Source organism: Muntiacus reevesi, chromosome 3 (genome assembly GCF_963930625.1).
Source record: "Muntiacus reevesi chromosome 3, mMunRee1.1, whole genome shotgun sequence".
Taxonomy (NCBI): Eukaryota; Metazoa; Chordata; class Mammalia; order Artiodactyla; family Cervidae; genus Muntiacus; species Muntiacus reevesi.
In genome coordinates, this window is record NC_089251.1 from 203,603,143 (window position 1) to 203,617,773 (window position 14,631).

Sequence of the window (14,631 nt, forward strand, 5' to 3'; positions counted from 1 at the left end):
TCAGTGTATGGCAAAACCAATACAATAATGTGAAGTAATTAGCCTCCAATTAAAATAAATAAATTTAAAAAAAAAAAGGAAGTGAAACTAAAACATTCTTCTGCCTGAGGTTTGCCGTTCTAGGGAACATTTGCAAGGACTGAATCGCTTTTTTAACTTTGCTTTCTTCACCTCTCCCTCCCATGCCTGGTCCATGAAAGAACCTGGCAAGCAGGCCTGGAAAAAAATGGTTATTTTGAGGTGCTGGCCTTCCATCTTCTCCATCCATGGGTCAGCTGGTTCCTAGATAAAGTCCTTTCCTGACCCCAACACCTTGCTCAGATTCATTGACTTATCTTGCGGGAGCAGAGCGATCTCAGACTTGGTAACAGGTGGAGAGCAGTTGAGGGTATGGAAGGGTATCAAGGAAGATACCTGGGCATACATGGTGAGGAGAAGGGATCGATTAAGAAGCCAAGCAAAGTGAAGAAATAGCAAAAGAGAAGGGAGGAAATATAGAGTTCCAAAAAAACTGGGAAAACAAACCAGTTTGTAGTTGGGGAGGAAGTTAGGACTGGGTGAAGAAGCACTCCCGTCTCACAGCCCAAACACCACCGCCCTCAGAGGGGTCTCAGGCATGAGTTCTTGAACTTCAGCCTGCATCAGAGTTACCCACAGATCTTGTTGAACCCGGATGCTAGGGCCCAGTCCCAGAGTGAGGCCTGATCTGGGGGCAAGAGTTTGCAATTTTTAAATTAAAAAATATTTTTTTTCAAATTATTTATTTTGGTTGTTCTGAGTCTTCATTGAAGTGCACAGGCTTCTCAAGTTGTGTGAGGGCTCAATAGTTGCTGTACATGGGACCTTGGTTCCCAGACCAGGGATCGAACCCCAGTCCCTGGCACTGGGAGCATGGTTATCCCCGGAACTACCAGGAAGTTCCAGGATTTTGCATTTCTAAAAAGCTCCCAGATGCTCTTGCTGATCCCGTCACCACACTTTTGGGGGCCACGGGTCTAAAGCAGGTTTTCAGCTCTTCTCTCTCCGCTTTCCTTACACGACTTATTAACCGTCAGTGTGTTCAAGCACTTTCTATCAATCAGCACGTTTACTTTTCTCAGCAGCCTTCTGTGGTCCTTTCACTATCTCCATTCTACACGTAAAAGAAGCAGCAAGATAAATTAAGCCACCAAAATCACATAGCTAGTGAAGCACTAAAGCCTATTTGATGATAAAAACAATTTTAAAGGCTATAAAGATTGGGACTCACTGTCAGCAGTGGGACCCTGGACAAGGTACTTGCCTCCATAGGCCTCAGTGTCTTAATAACTGGGTTAATATAGGAGCACATATTTCACGGGGTTATGGGGAGAATTCAAAGAGTTAACTCACAGGAGCTAATAGCATAATTAGGATCTGAAGCAAACGATTCTTAGGGGTCTCTTCTCCCAACTATAAATTCCACAAGGACAAGGAGTTTGTCCTGTTGGCTTCTGGAACCCCAAAACACATGACAAAACCTGACACACGCTAGATCCTCAACAGACACGTTTCATTGTGCTGTTTTTTGCCAGATAACCTTTTCTTTTGCATTATTAATGACTCGGTTTGCATTATATTTGCATATGAACATCCAAGTGCATTCACTACCTCGTCTAAGCCAGAGTTCCTCAACCCAAGCACTGTTGACATGTTGGGTTAGATCATTCTTTGCTGTTGGGGGTGGGGTCGGTTGTTATAGGATATTTAGCAGCATCTTTGACCTCCACCCACTAGATGCTAGAAGAATCTCCCCAAGTGTGCCAACCACAAATGTCTCCAGCCGTTCCCTGGGGACCAAAACCACTGCAGCTGAGAACCACTGACTTGGGTGATTCAGACTTGTCTCTCTGGCCAGCATGTCCCATCTCAGATGTCCTGCTCCACCACTGAAGTCTTAGTCCTACTAGTTTCCCTTCCTACATCGTCCCAGAGAAAGTTCCTCAACATTGCGTGGTCCCCTGGCTCAGTTCCCCAAGAATCACACAGAAGACAGCACTGAGCATTGGATAAGTTTGTTCCGAATCACCCTATTGTAGGCGATAAGGTCCCTCCAAGTGGCGGCCCACGAGGAGTTCGAACCAGTTTGGAGTCCCAGCCTCAACCCCTCAATCTTGACAGCCCAGCCCATTTTTTGGGGTGTCTGGCCCTTAGAATGTCTACTCCCATCAGAAACAAACCATCCTCCTAAGGCCTTGCCTTAGTCTCTGTCCTCACTTAGGCAATCTGAAAATCCAAAGAGATCCCTTCCTTGGAAGCAGAGTTATTCGATCACAGTGATGCTTTGTGTGAAGCTTTATAAAGCAAGTGGGAAATGAAGACATGTCACTGCGTCCTGCCTGCACTGTCCCAGTTCCTTTTTGCTCCTAATACCACTGTTAAATTCTTGAACAAGAATGCTTCCGCAAGAGCATGCGCTCACACAGACACACCCCTCAAGAATAAACAAAATGTTTATTTAGACAGTATAGTCTAAATCCATATTTGGAGAATATTTTTTCCCCTAAAGGGAATGTGACCAGGAGTTCACACACAGTGGACATGCTCTTTTATGGAGCCATGCAGACCAGTTTCCCTCCTTGTGGCTCCTGAAATTCCTGAAATCCTGAAAGGATTGCGCCCCTGTCCTGGCATAACCAAAATGCTCAGAGGAACTGCCTGCCAGCAAAGGTGAAATTCAGGCCTGCTCCTCCAGAGAAAGCAATAACTGCCTGCGATCTTAAAATACCCATCTCTCCTCCTCACACCCACTGCTGGTCTTTATCAAGGTTTCAAAAAGCATGGGGGCTAGTCTCAACCAGGTACCCCGTTATATCTGTAGTTAGAAATACATCTAGAAACGCATCCTCTGTATATTAACATATGCTATAATGCCATCTGCCTTTATAAAACTATTTTAAGGCATATTTCTTCAATTATATTTTACATTAAAATCTAACAATTAAAAGCATATTCCTCTCCTATGCTATGAATGGCTATCACTGGTCCTCAACCACCCAGAGATTTGTGTTCTATCTGGAGTTGAAGAAGGTTCTTTTTCTCACCTCACACACAAGGAGAAGTTAATCTAGGTTTGAGTTGATCTCACTCTCCCACTGCCGGTGGCTTTGCTTTAGAATAAAAGTGGGTAAAAATAATTTTTCTTATCTGCAACCCACTATCAAAGTAACATTAACGATCAGATGGTGATGATAGGGAAGAGAAAGCTTGTTCAAGGAAACATCCAGGCATAATTGGCGTTTGTTTTTCCACCATGTGGGTGTTGAAGCTAATTTGTTTGCTAGAAGGTGGGAGAGAGAGTGCCTTACGGTAATTGTTCCTCCTGCAACTCTTAAGAGTTTTAATTAGCAGGTGGGCTCCATTTTCCCCCTAGCTACTTTCTTTTTCATGATAAACAAGGTAATGTTTTTTCCCCATTCAAACCTCAACCCTTGAAAATCCTTCCTTTCTTACCAAAGCAAGGATTTCTAGCAAAGATTCTCGGCCTACAGCTGAAAGCTCTCCAGTGTCAATGAGAGTACCACCAGGACTCTGCTTCAATAGGTCACATCCCAGGCTGGCCCCACTGAACTGAGAGCTCTGCCCTCTGGCTCATCTTCCCATAGGCTACTGCCCAGCATGGCAAGAAGTTAAAGCAGAATAAGGAAAACAAGGGGGCACATGGAAGAGAGGGGTTGTCTAGGTGGACTTCTACATTTTAAGAAGAAAGGCAGAATTGAGAAGGAGGGCTGTAATGAGATCTGGAATTACTCACCTTTCCCCCTGCAGGTTAATTTTTATTCTGCACCCTATCTGAGCTTCAGGGAGCAGTTGATTTAACTCTGGATCTTCCCAGGGGGCTCAGTGGTAAAGAATCAGCCTGTCAATACAGGAGACACAGGAGACATGAGTTCAATCCCCTGGAGGAGGACATAGCAATCTGCTCCAGAATTCTTGCCTGGAAAAATCACACCGACAAGTGGGCTACAGTCCGTGGAGTTGCAAAGAGTCGGACACAGCTGAGTGACTGAGCAGACACACTTATAACTGAGCCGTCCATCCTGGAATGACCCACGGTTGCAATTTCTAACCCCAGAGGAGCAAAAGAAAACCGTGCTTAGAAAACAAAATAAATCAAAGGTCTCCGAGTCTCTTCCTTCGGAAGGTGAGCCAGGAAACACCCTATGGAGAGAAGTACAGGTTAGAGAAATAGATCAAGATCAGATGATATTTGGTAAATTTAATGTATAGCTTTATAGGATGAATACAGAGAGCCATAAAGAAATATCTTACCAATCTCTAGCTTGATGGTGAATTTTAACTGCAAGATGTGAGAGAAAAGCATGAAATATTTTTTAAAAGGCATGGATTTAAGTACCAATTCTAGGAAAAATCCCTCACTCACTGTCCTGCCTCACACTCTTGGATGAAGACCCCAATTCTGCCCAAGATCCTTGGGGGAAGAAGATATTATGATTTCTAGAAGCCTTGGACTTCAATTCCTTCCCAGTGTGGGGGGACGCAGGAGAGAGGAGTGGTGTTCTGAGATAAATTCAGATTCTTGAGCTGCAGGAATGGCCTCCATGGTCCCTGTTCCCTGGTGTGATAACTGACCGCTAAATGAGCTTTGCAAGTTGGAAGCCGGAACAATACTTTCAAGTTGCCCAAATCACGCCAGCTGGGCTCACCTCTGCCTCCCACTTCGTCCTCCCTGCCTTGTCGTTTGGATCTTTCTCTTCACTGGAATTTGATCTTCTGCGGGTGGTCAGAGGGAGTCGTCATCATGCCTCTGCCATGGACTTTCTTTGATGTTTGTAATTTCAGATTTCCAGCATATTCCAGGCCACTCTTTATATCTCCAAAACTTTGAATTCTTTTCTAAGCTTTACAGAATGTCTGGTCTCTAGATATGCTCATTTTAGGCCACGTTTACCTTTCAAAAATACCTCTATCATGCACAGAATTATTTTCCTTCTGTGAACTTTTTCTTTCAGTCTCTAAGGATTACAGAGAAAGCAGAGGATTTGCAAGATTGTCTTTCTTGGTTTTGCGCCCACTTTTCCTTCATCATCTCCAAGTACTTTCCAAATGATGATGTTACTGTTACCGCAGGCTCCGTGTGCCAACCAGGACAGTGAAGGGGGACTCAGGCTGAGCCTGTCACTCGTGGGCATAGATCCTGGCTCAGCCAGCAACCAGCAGAGCCCCTTAGCCAGGACACTTCACCACCCTGCATGGTGGTCCTCTCGCCTCCTTGCAGCGCGTCGCCCTAATAAGGGAGTGACTACCTTATTACATCTGGCTCCCAACAAGACCCAAGGTAACCTGATGGACCCCTCCCCCTTTTCCTCCTTTCCATCTGTCTCCCCTTTTCTTACCTGACTTACTTTTAGCCCTCAGAGTTGAAACCCAGTTCCACTTTTAGGATAGAAGGACTTGGTCCCCTGGCTGCTGGGGAAGCTGCTGCCGACAGCCCTCTATACCCCCGAGATCCTCTGGAATTGCCTTCACTGAAGGAAGTTCCTGGCCCAGGATGCAGCCCCTGCCAGGACCCTTCAGCCAAGATGAACGCGCAGTATAAAGTCTCAGCCCACATTTCCCAACCTGAGACTCAGATGGTCATCTCAGCTTCAGAGCCAAGGGGCTTAACTGTGACTTGTTGGCAACTGCGTCTCGGCCCAGCTTCTCCCTCAGCCCCAGAAAGTGATGTTTTCCTCTGAGTCACAGCCCAATAAACTTCCTGCACATCAGTTTCCATCCTAGCATCTGTGTCCTAGGGAACTGCACCTGCAATATCTGTGATGAGGTAGGATGGTGAAGACACAGTTTGATGGATGAAGAAGTGCACATTAAATAGGTTGAGAGCAATACAAGATGATGTCTAACAAAGAGTCCTTAAGTTACTATTCAAAAAACACCGGAGATAACTTCAGTGGGCTGAGAGCAGTGAGGAGGGGCTTCCTGGGGGACATATTGTAAGTATTGGGACTTGTCAATGGGTAGGATTTGAAAAGAAGTAAAAAAAACACAGGACACTAGGATGGAAACTGCTTTCCACAGCAACTGCACCATTTTACATTCTACCCAGCAAAGTGTGAGAGTTACCGTTTCTCCACATCCTCACCAGCACTTGTTGTTTTTAAAACTATACACACCCTAGCAGGTGTGAAGTGGTAACTCATTGTGGTTCATATGTCATTCTTAATTGTAGAAATATGTATATATTTCTTTTCCCCTTCTTTGCAACAATTTTAATAAACTAGCTCTCTATTGATTTTTATTGCAAATCTTTTAAAGAAATCGGTAGATTTGACTTAAGCTGCCTTAAAGGAGCTCACAGTGTGTTATAAAGCTCTCCATTCAAATTGCTTTTCACTTCCCCGATGATCTCGTCATGGAGAATTTTCTCTGTTTTTCTTTCTCAAGTCTCTTGTGTTATGCCTGTACGGTCCAGTGGAGATTTTTCTGTTTCCTCAGTAATTTGACAGTTGAATTCATCTAGTCAAAAGAGCTGCTAGTCCTTATTGTCTCTTTTGAGTAACATATATATTCTGTTGGCAAGATATGAAGCTACCAGTATCATAGTGTTCTTTATTGAGGGTGAAATGATACAGGAATGAGGAAGTCACTACAACCAGACCCACCCCTTTCCCTGCCATGATTAATTCCATGACAAATTCTGGAAATCCTCAGACTGTCTTTGTTTAAAAACTTCCCCAGCCAAATACTAGCCGTTAGTTTCCTTACTGACTTTAAGAAAGGCTGCTGCTGCTAAGTCGCTTCCGTCGTGTCCGACTCTGTGTGACCCCATAGACGGCAGCCCACCAGGCTTCCCCGTCCCTGGGGTTCTCCAGGCAAGAACACTGGAGTGGGTTGCCATTGCCTTCTCCAATAAGAAAGGCTAATAGCAGTCAATCACAATGAAAAATAAAACTTTCTTTTTTTGGTATGTTTTAAACATGAAATAGAGAATAAATATAGGGTAATCTTTGAGTGTTATTTCCAAATCTTAAAAAAAAATTATGCATGCAGGGGAAAAAAGGCATTTGAGGAATCTATCACCCTTCCAAGATAAAACAATGTATAAACTAGGACTAGAAGAGAACTTTGTTAACATAATAAAGGATATATATGAGAAACCCATAGCTAACATCACATTCAATGATAAAAGTCTAAAAGCCTTCCCCCTAAGATTAGGGACAAAACAAGGATGCCCACTTTCAATACTTCTGTTCACCATAGTTTAAGCCACAGCAATTAGACAAGAAAATATATAAAAGGCATCCAAACCAGAAAGAAAGAACTAAGACATGTCACAGATGATATGATGTTATATGAAGAAAACACTAAAGAATTTACAAAAAACTATGAGAACTAATAAGCAAATCCATCAGAGTTGCAGGCAATAAGATCAACATACAAAAATGAATTATATTTCCATACCCAAGCAACGAGTAATCCAAAAAGGAAATTTTAAATTTCATTTACAGTATCATTAAAAAGAATAAAATAATTAGGAATAAAACCAACCAAAAAGGTTCAAGACTTGTAAATTAAAACTACAAAATATTGCTGAAAGAAAATTTAGAAGACTTGAATAAATAGGGGGACATCTTATGCCCATGCATTGGAAGACAATATTGTTAAGACAGAAATATTTCCCAGTGTGATCTACAAATTCAATATAATCCCTATCAAAATCACAATGGCTTTGTCACAGAATAAAAAACCTGATCCTAAAATTTATACAGAATCTTAAGGGGCCCCCCTAATAGCCAAAATAATTTTGTAAAAGTAGAGTTGTAGAACTCATACTCCCCAAGTTTAAAAGTTACTAAAAAGTCAGAATAATCAAAATAGTGTGGTACTGGCATAAGGAGAGATAAAACAGACCTCTGGAATAGAGAGTCCAAAAATAACCCCATATATTTATGGCCAGTTGGCTTTTGACATCGATGCCAAGACCATTCAATGGGGGAAAGAACATCCTCTTCCAAAAATGGTGCTGAAACAGCTGGATATCAACATGTGAAAGAATGATGTTAGATCCTTACTTCACACCATATACAAAAATTAACTAAAATAGATCAAAGACCCAAATGTAAGAGCTACAACTCTGCAATTTTTAGAAGATAACATGGAGGAAAATCTTCATGACATCATTAGTTAACAAAGAAATAAAAATCAAAACCACAATGAGACATCACTTTACACTTACGAAGATGGCTACCATCAACAGTTGGATGATAACCAGTGTCGTCAAGGATGTGAAGAAATCAGAACCTTCATAGGATGCTGTTAAAAATGTAAATGGGGCAGACACTTTGGAAAACAGCCTGGCAGTTCCACAATAAAAATTAATCATGAGTTACTATTTGACTCAGCAATTCTACTCCAAGAGAGATGAAAATTGGTGTCCACATAAGTACTTGTACACAAATGTTCATGACAGCATTCTTTATGAAATCCCAAAACAGAAACAACCCAAAGGTCAATCAATGGTCAAATGTGTAAATAAAATTCGGTATAATCATACAGTGGATTATTATTTGGCCTTAAAAGGGAATGCCGTTCATGTGAGGGTGCTCAGTCACTCAGTCATGTCCAGCTCTTTGTAACGGCAGACTGTACCTGCCAGCTTCCTCTGTCCTTGGAATTTTCCAGGCAAGAATACTGGAGTGGGTTGCTCTTTCCTCCCCCAGAGGATCTTCCCAACCCGGGGATCAAACCTGGGTCTCTTGCATCTCGTGCACTGCCAGGCAGATTCTTTGCCACAGAGCCACCTGGGAAGCCCTGAAAAGTTCATGTGACAACATGGATAATCCTTGGAAACATGCTACGTGAAAGAAGCCAGGCACAAAAGGCCTCATGTTGTATGATTCTATTTATAAGAAAGATACAGGATAGGTACATTTATAAAAACAGAAAGTATATTAGTGATTGTCAGTGACCAGAGGCAGGGGGAATAAGGAAGCTGCTAATGGGTACAGGTTTGCTTTTTGAAGTGGTGACAGTGTTCTAAAATTGATTGTGGTGATAGTTGCACAACTTCTTGAATACATGAAAAGCACTTTCAGGGGGTGAAATTGTATGGTACTAGAATTATATAGTAATATACCTCTATGAGTGCGTGCTAAGTTGCTTCAGTTGTGTCCGACTCTTTATGACCCTGTGGACTCTGGCCCACCAGGCTCCTCTGTCCATGGGGATGCTCCAGGCAAGAATACTGGAGTGGGATGCCAAGCCCTCCTCCAGGGGATCTTCCTGACCCAGGGATCAAATCTGAGTCTCTTACATCTCCTGCATTAGCAGCAAGGTTCTTTACTGGCACTGCCTAGGAAGCCCAATATATTATATCTCAATAGAGCTATCAAAAAGAGTTCAAAGGAACTAGACTCCTCCAGTCCTTCTGACTTTGCCCTTACTCACGACAGAGTGGGAAAACCCCCAGTTTCAGCAGCCGGTCTCAAATTGCCCCCTTGTCGGTAATTTTGGGGCTGCTCCTGTTCTCAGGTTCATTGGCTACTGCACAATTTCCCATCATTTCCTCCTGCACTTCGCCAATAACAAACAGGTCTGTGGCTGCTGGCTGCTTTGTCCCACCCACTTGTGCTGTGGGATTCAACAGGATTCTCTGTAACCTACTTTTTGTTGTAATTATTGCCTGTGGCTTTTTTTTTTCCCTGTGGATTTTTTTGCTCTCTGGTTGCTCTCTTTTTACATGGGTATACAGAAAGATCCAGCAATTATCCTGGCACGATGACCACCACCTTCCCAGGATTCCCATAGGAGAGCTTTGTCAAGTACAGCTTATGGATATGAATTTCAAAGATTCCCCCTCTCCTCATTTGTTTTTAGCATTTGAGCTTCGTGGATGGGTGACTTGGAGATGAGGAGGTGGGGATTTTGGGGGTGATTCACAGTTGCCCACACAGCACTTGATTCGAGCTGGGGGCTACCGCTTTTCTGATGGATCACAAGGGAACGCATTGAGCCCCTTGTTTTAATAGCCTCGAGGCTCTGCAGCTCAGCTGGACTTCCTCAGGTTGTTATTTCATATTTTCTCCTGTGAGTCTTCAACAGTGCAATCCAGCCCACCTATTGCTCAGAAAATATTGCTATGGTAACCTGTTCTGGCATGTAAAGCAGTTACTTAGAGCTGAAGGAGATGAAGGTGGGCTCAAAAACTGAAGACTTCAACCACTGCGCTGCCGTTTACTCCCCACAGGCACGTGAAAGGATTAAGGGAAACCAGCGTGTTGGGGATGTCGCTGGGCTCTGTCCATCACAGGTGAAGAAGGTTCGGTCCAGCTGGAATTCTCAGAGCACACTCCTCTGAAGCAGAGAATGCTGGTGAATTTAATTCCTTGCCACACTGGAGTCTGCAGGAGAGTCTGTAATGAGACTGCCAGATGCCTAATTTGAGGTCAAAATATAGCTTGTTTTAAAGCGTCTTCAATTCCTGTGGAGTTGTATTAAGATTTAAACTCCAGTTTCCACAGCTGTGAAACCTGCTCCAAGGTTGAACAGAGAAGTCCAGGGTTTTAAAGATTCTGTCTTCTAAATAGTTGCCAAGAATCCCGCGAAACGTGCACACATGCAAAGAAGTCTTTCCACTGGAAATGGGGGGAAAGATATGGCTTCTGTGATGAATTACCATACGCTTCGTGGTGTAAAACAGCACACATTTATCCTGCAGGAATCAGAAGTCCTAAGTGGGCCTCCCTGGACTAAAATCAAGGTGTCAGCAGAGCATTTTGGAGGCTCCAGGGAGAAGGTCTCCTTGCCTTTTCCAGCTTCCAGCATCTGTCTACACGCCCTGGCTAACAACCCTTCCTGCATCTTCAGAGTCGGCTGCGCAGTACCTTCAAACCTCTCCCCAACTCTCTGATCTCTGCTTCTGTCCTCATCTTCTCTGACCCTCTTGCCTTCCTCTTATAAGCACCCCTGTGAGGACAGTGGGCCCATCCTGGATAATTCAGGATAACATTGCATCTCAAGATCATCACTTAATCACACCCACAAAACTTCTTTTCCCATATAAGGTAATGTAGTCATGGTTTCTGGGGATTAGGATGTGGGCATTTTTTGGGTGGGGGCATTATTTTGGCTGCCATAGATCACAACATATCTTAGGTACACCTGTCCTAACCAGAACCTGGTCTTTTCACCTGGATCCCTATGGAGCGGAAAATCCTCCAGGCCCTGGTGCCAGGGGAGCTAGAATGCCACCTTATACCTCAAAGCCAAGTGTGCTCTGGGATGCTCTTAGGAAACAAACACTTCTTAACTTAGAGTGAGGAAGACATCCAATAGCAAAGTGTCCTACTTAAACCAACTACTCACTTGCCAGCCTTCTCTGCCAAACTTCTTTGTCAACTACCCTCACCTTCTCTCTTCTCTCTTCAATCTCTCTCTCCTTTGCCCAAGGATATGGTTAAGCCTTGTCCATCCTAAGAAAGTAAGCAGCGCTGCCTTCCTGGGACACTACAGCAGCTCTTGACTTAGACAAGGAGGCGGTTCAAGAACCCTTCTGTTTAACAGGAAATCAGGGCTCACTACACAGGATGCCACGTGGCTGTGTTCAAAACTCTTCACCACCCTCCTTCTGCCCACCCACAAATGCTTCACCCTTTTCCAAATACATGCTATTCCCCACCACACACCTCACTCCTCACCATCTTTTCATGCAGCTTAGCCAGGAGTCACCATCATTCTCTCTTGGCAAGAACAATTCCCATTGCCTGGAATGTCCTCCAGTCTGTCTCTTCTTCTTCACCCAGGAGATCTCTCCAGGTGCCTCCTGTCTCTGGCCAACGTTCACGTTATCCATGAATCTCCAGGCAGCATTAGTGGCCCATCCTCGGGGCTCCCACAAGCTCTCCTCCTACTGGATTTACTTTTGTGTGTCTCTACCTCCCGTGGACCACGAATTCTTTACAAGCAAGGATGGGGTTGCTCACCTCTGATGCCACAGCATTTAGCACAGTGCCTCATTCAGAGCAGTTACTCGACACCATTCTCCTGGGTGGTGGAATGGCTCCGAGTGTCCTGCTCCAAATTCTCCTTTGACTTCTGCTCCTCCATGCCTCTTCCCCTGGGATCCTGCTGAATTTTCAACATTGACTTGCTCCAAAGGAAGTCCCTCTTCTTGCTCATAAATCATAAATCTCCTGATTTCTTTTCTATTTGATCCCTATTTATTAAGCCCACATTCTGTGCTAGATCCAAGGGGTACAAAGATAAATAGGATCCAGCCATGCCCTCAAGGAGGGTCTAGATCAGGGCTTCCCATTCTTGATGCTCCTGACATTTGGGGCTGGATAATTCTCTGTTTGGGGGCTTGTTCTGGGCAGTCTGGATGTTTAGAGCCATCTCTGGCTCCTACCCACCAAGTTCTGGCAGCATCCTCCTCCCAATCATGATGACCAAAAATGTCTGCAGGTTTTGTCAAATGCCCCCTGTGAGACAAACTCACCTTCATTGAAAACCACTGGTCTAGATGCAGAGACATCAAGAAACAGAAAGAAAAAAATTTCCATATGAGGTAGGTGTAAGCACAAAGTACAAAAATGATCAGTAAGAAAATTGGAGACTTGGAAAATATTTGTATGTATGCTGATGAACTGGCCCAGAAGATAAAACGTTGCCACATGAAATAATTTTCGGGCAACACAAGACAGCGTTTTCATAACGGGAGACGAGAGGGCTGAAACACGCTCAGTCCTTGCTGTGTCGGAAGGTGCTTTGCATTTGGTGATTTATTTCACTGTTACAACAATCCTGCAAGGCAGGGATGGTTTTTCACTAGTCAGAGGAGGAGACTGAGCCAATGAGTCAGGTCCCAGGCACGAGGTGACGCGTCGGTGCCTCTGTACGTGCTAATGGCTCCACCTTTCTCTCTGCCACCCTGTCTTTGTGGTCAGCACACGGTCTTTTTCGAGCCACTCCGGTTTCACCCCCGCCTCCATTGGTGTTGTTATGCCCGATGTCCGAATCCCCGAGCGGGAAGAGCGAAGGCCTCCAAGACAATGCAACTCGCAAAAAGGGAAGTTTATTGCTGACTCGAGTCAGGGCTCCTGCCGCATCCAACGCAGTGGTGCAGGGTCAGAGAGCCTTGAGCCCAAGCTGTTACACAAATTTATAGGGTGAGCACATGCCATTGGTAGTTGGTTTAAGTGGATTGGTTACAAGTTTGCAAAGCAATTTCATTGGTCAAACACATTCAAAACTTTCGCGCGCACGGGACTTTCCCGGGGGTTTCCGCCCCGTTCCTAATTGGCAAACAGCGGTCAGTGTTAAGCTGATTGGTTGTATCCAGGTGGCCTGATAATCTTACCACCCAGAAGCAGGAAGGCCTGCTCCTAATCTAAGCTGCCTGCCATGGCGTTACTTCTGCTCGCCTCCATTGGTGTCTGTCTGGAGGACTGCAGATGACAGTGTCTCATATCTGTGCTTCTTCCCTAATTCCCACCTTTCCCCACCTCCAGTTTCACCCTGGTCCTCCCCATCCTAAGCCACCCTGGGGGCTCCATGATAATGAATCCATCTGTAGTGCAGGAGATGTGAGTTTGATCCCTGCGTCAGGAAAATCCCCTGCAGGAGGAAATGGTAACCTGCTCCGGTATTCTTGTCTGGAGAAGCCCATGGACAGAGGAGCCTGGGAACAGTCCAGGGGTCAGACATGACTGAGCAACTAAGCCACAAGGCAACAATGTCTCCACCCTAAACACCCATTAGCCAGCACGAATCCTAATACGCAATTTGGTATATAGCACCTGCTTTCTCTCCATGGCAAACCAAATCCAAATCCAAACTTCACAGCTTGGCTTTCCAGCCTCCTTTCTCTGACTTCTGCCCAGGTTCCCCGCCTGGACTCTCACTGCCTCCTAAAGTACATGTCCTGTTCTGCTAATAGCAGTGAACAGTTCCGAAAGGCTTATCATATTGGTTCATAGAATCCTTGTGTGTGTGCATGCTAAGTTGCTTTAATGTCTGACTCTTCATGAATCTATGGATCCCAGCCCACCAGGCTCCTCTGTTCATGGAATTCTCCAGTCAAGAATACTGGAGTGGCTTGCCATGCCCTCCTCAGGGGATCTTCCCGACTCAGGGATCTAACCTTCCTGTCTTCTGTCTCCTGCACTGGCAGCGGGTTGTTTACCACTAGCGCCACCTGGGAAGTACAGATGCCCAATGAAGTGGATGGTGTTGCTCTTGTTTTACAAATACCCTAAGCTGCTTCCTCTTTGCCTTTGCTTATGTGTTCATGTTACCTGGACATCTGGATTCCCCCTTCCTTCAACCCTTTTGCTCTAGGTAAATCCTCCTTCAAGACTCAACTCTGACGTCACACCTTCCCAAAGCTGCTCTGGATCACTTAACCCTTGGAGATGGTTATTTTCTCTGTATAGTACATTGTCCTGGTATTTATCTCATGTCCCTCTCACAGTAAGCTTCTAGAAGGACATCAACATCACCCCTATGCTCCTGGAGTTCTACCCTTAAAAGGTGAAGTGAAAGTGAAGTTGCTCAGTCGGGTCTGACTCTTGGCGACCTCATGGGCCATAGTCTGCATGCAGACTCTTTACAGTCTGAGCCACCAGGCGAGTCATAAAGTGAAAGTCATCAGTC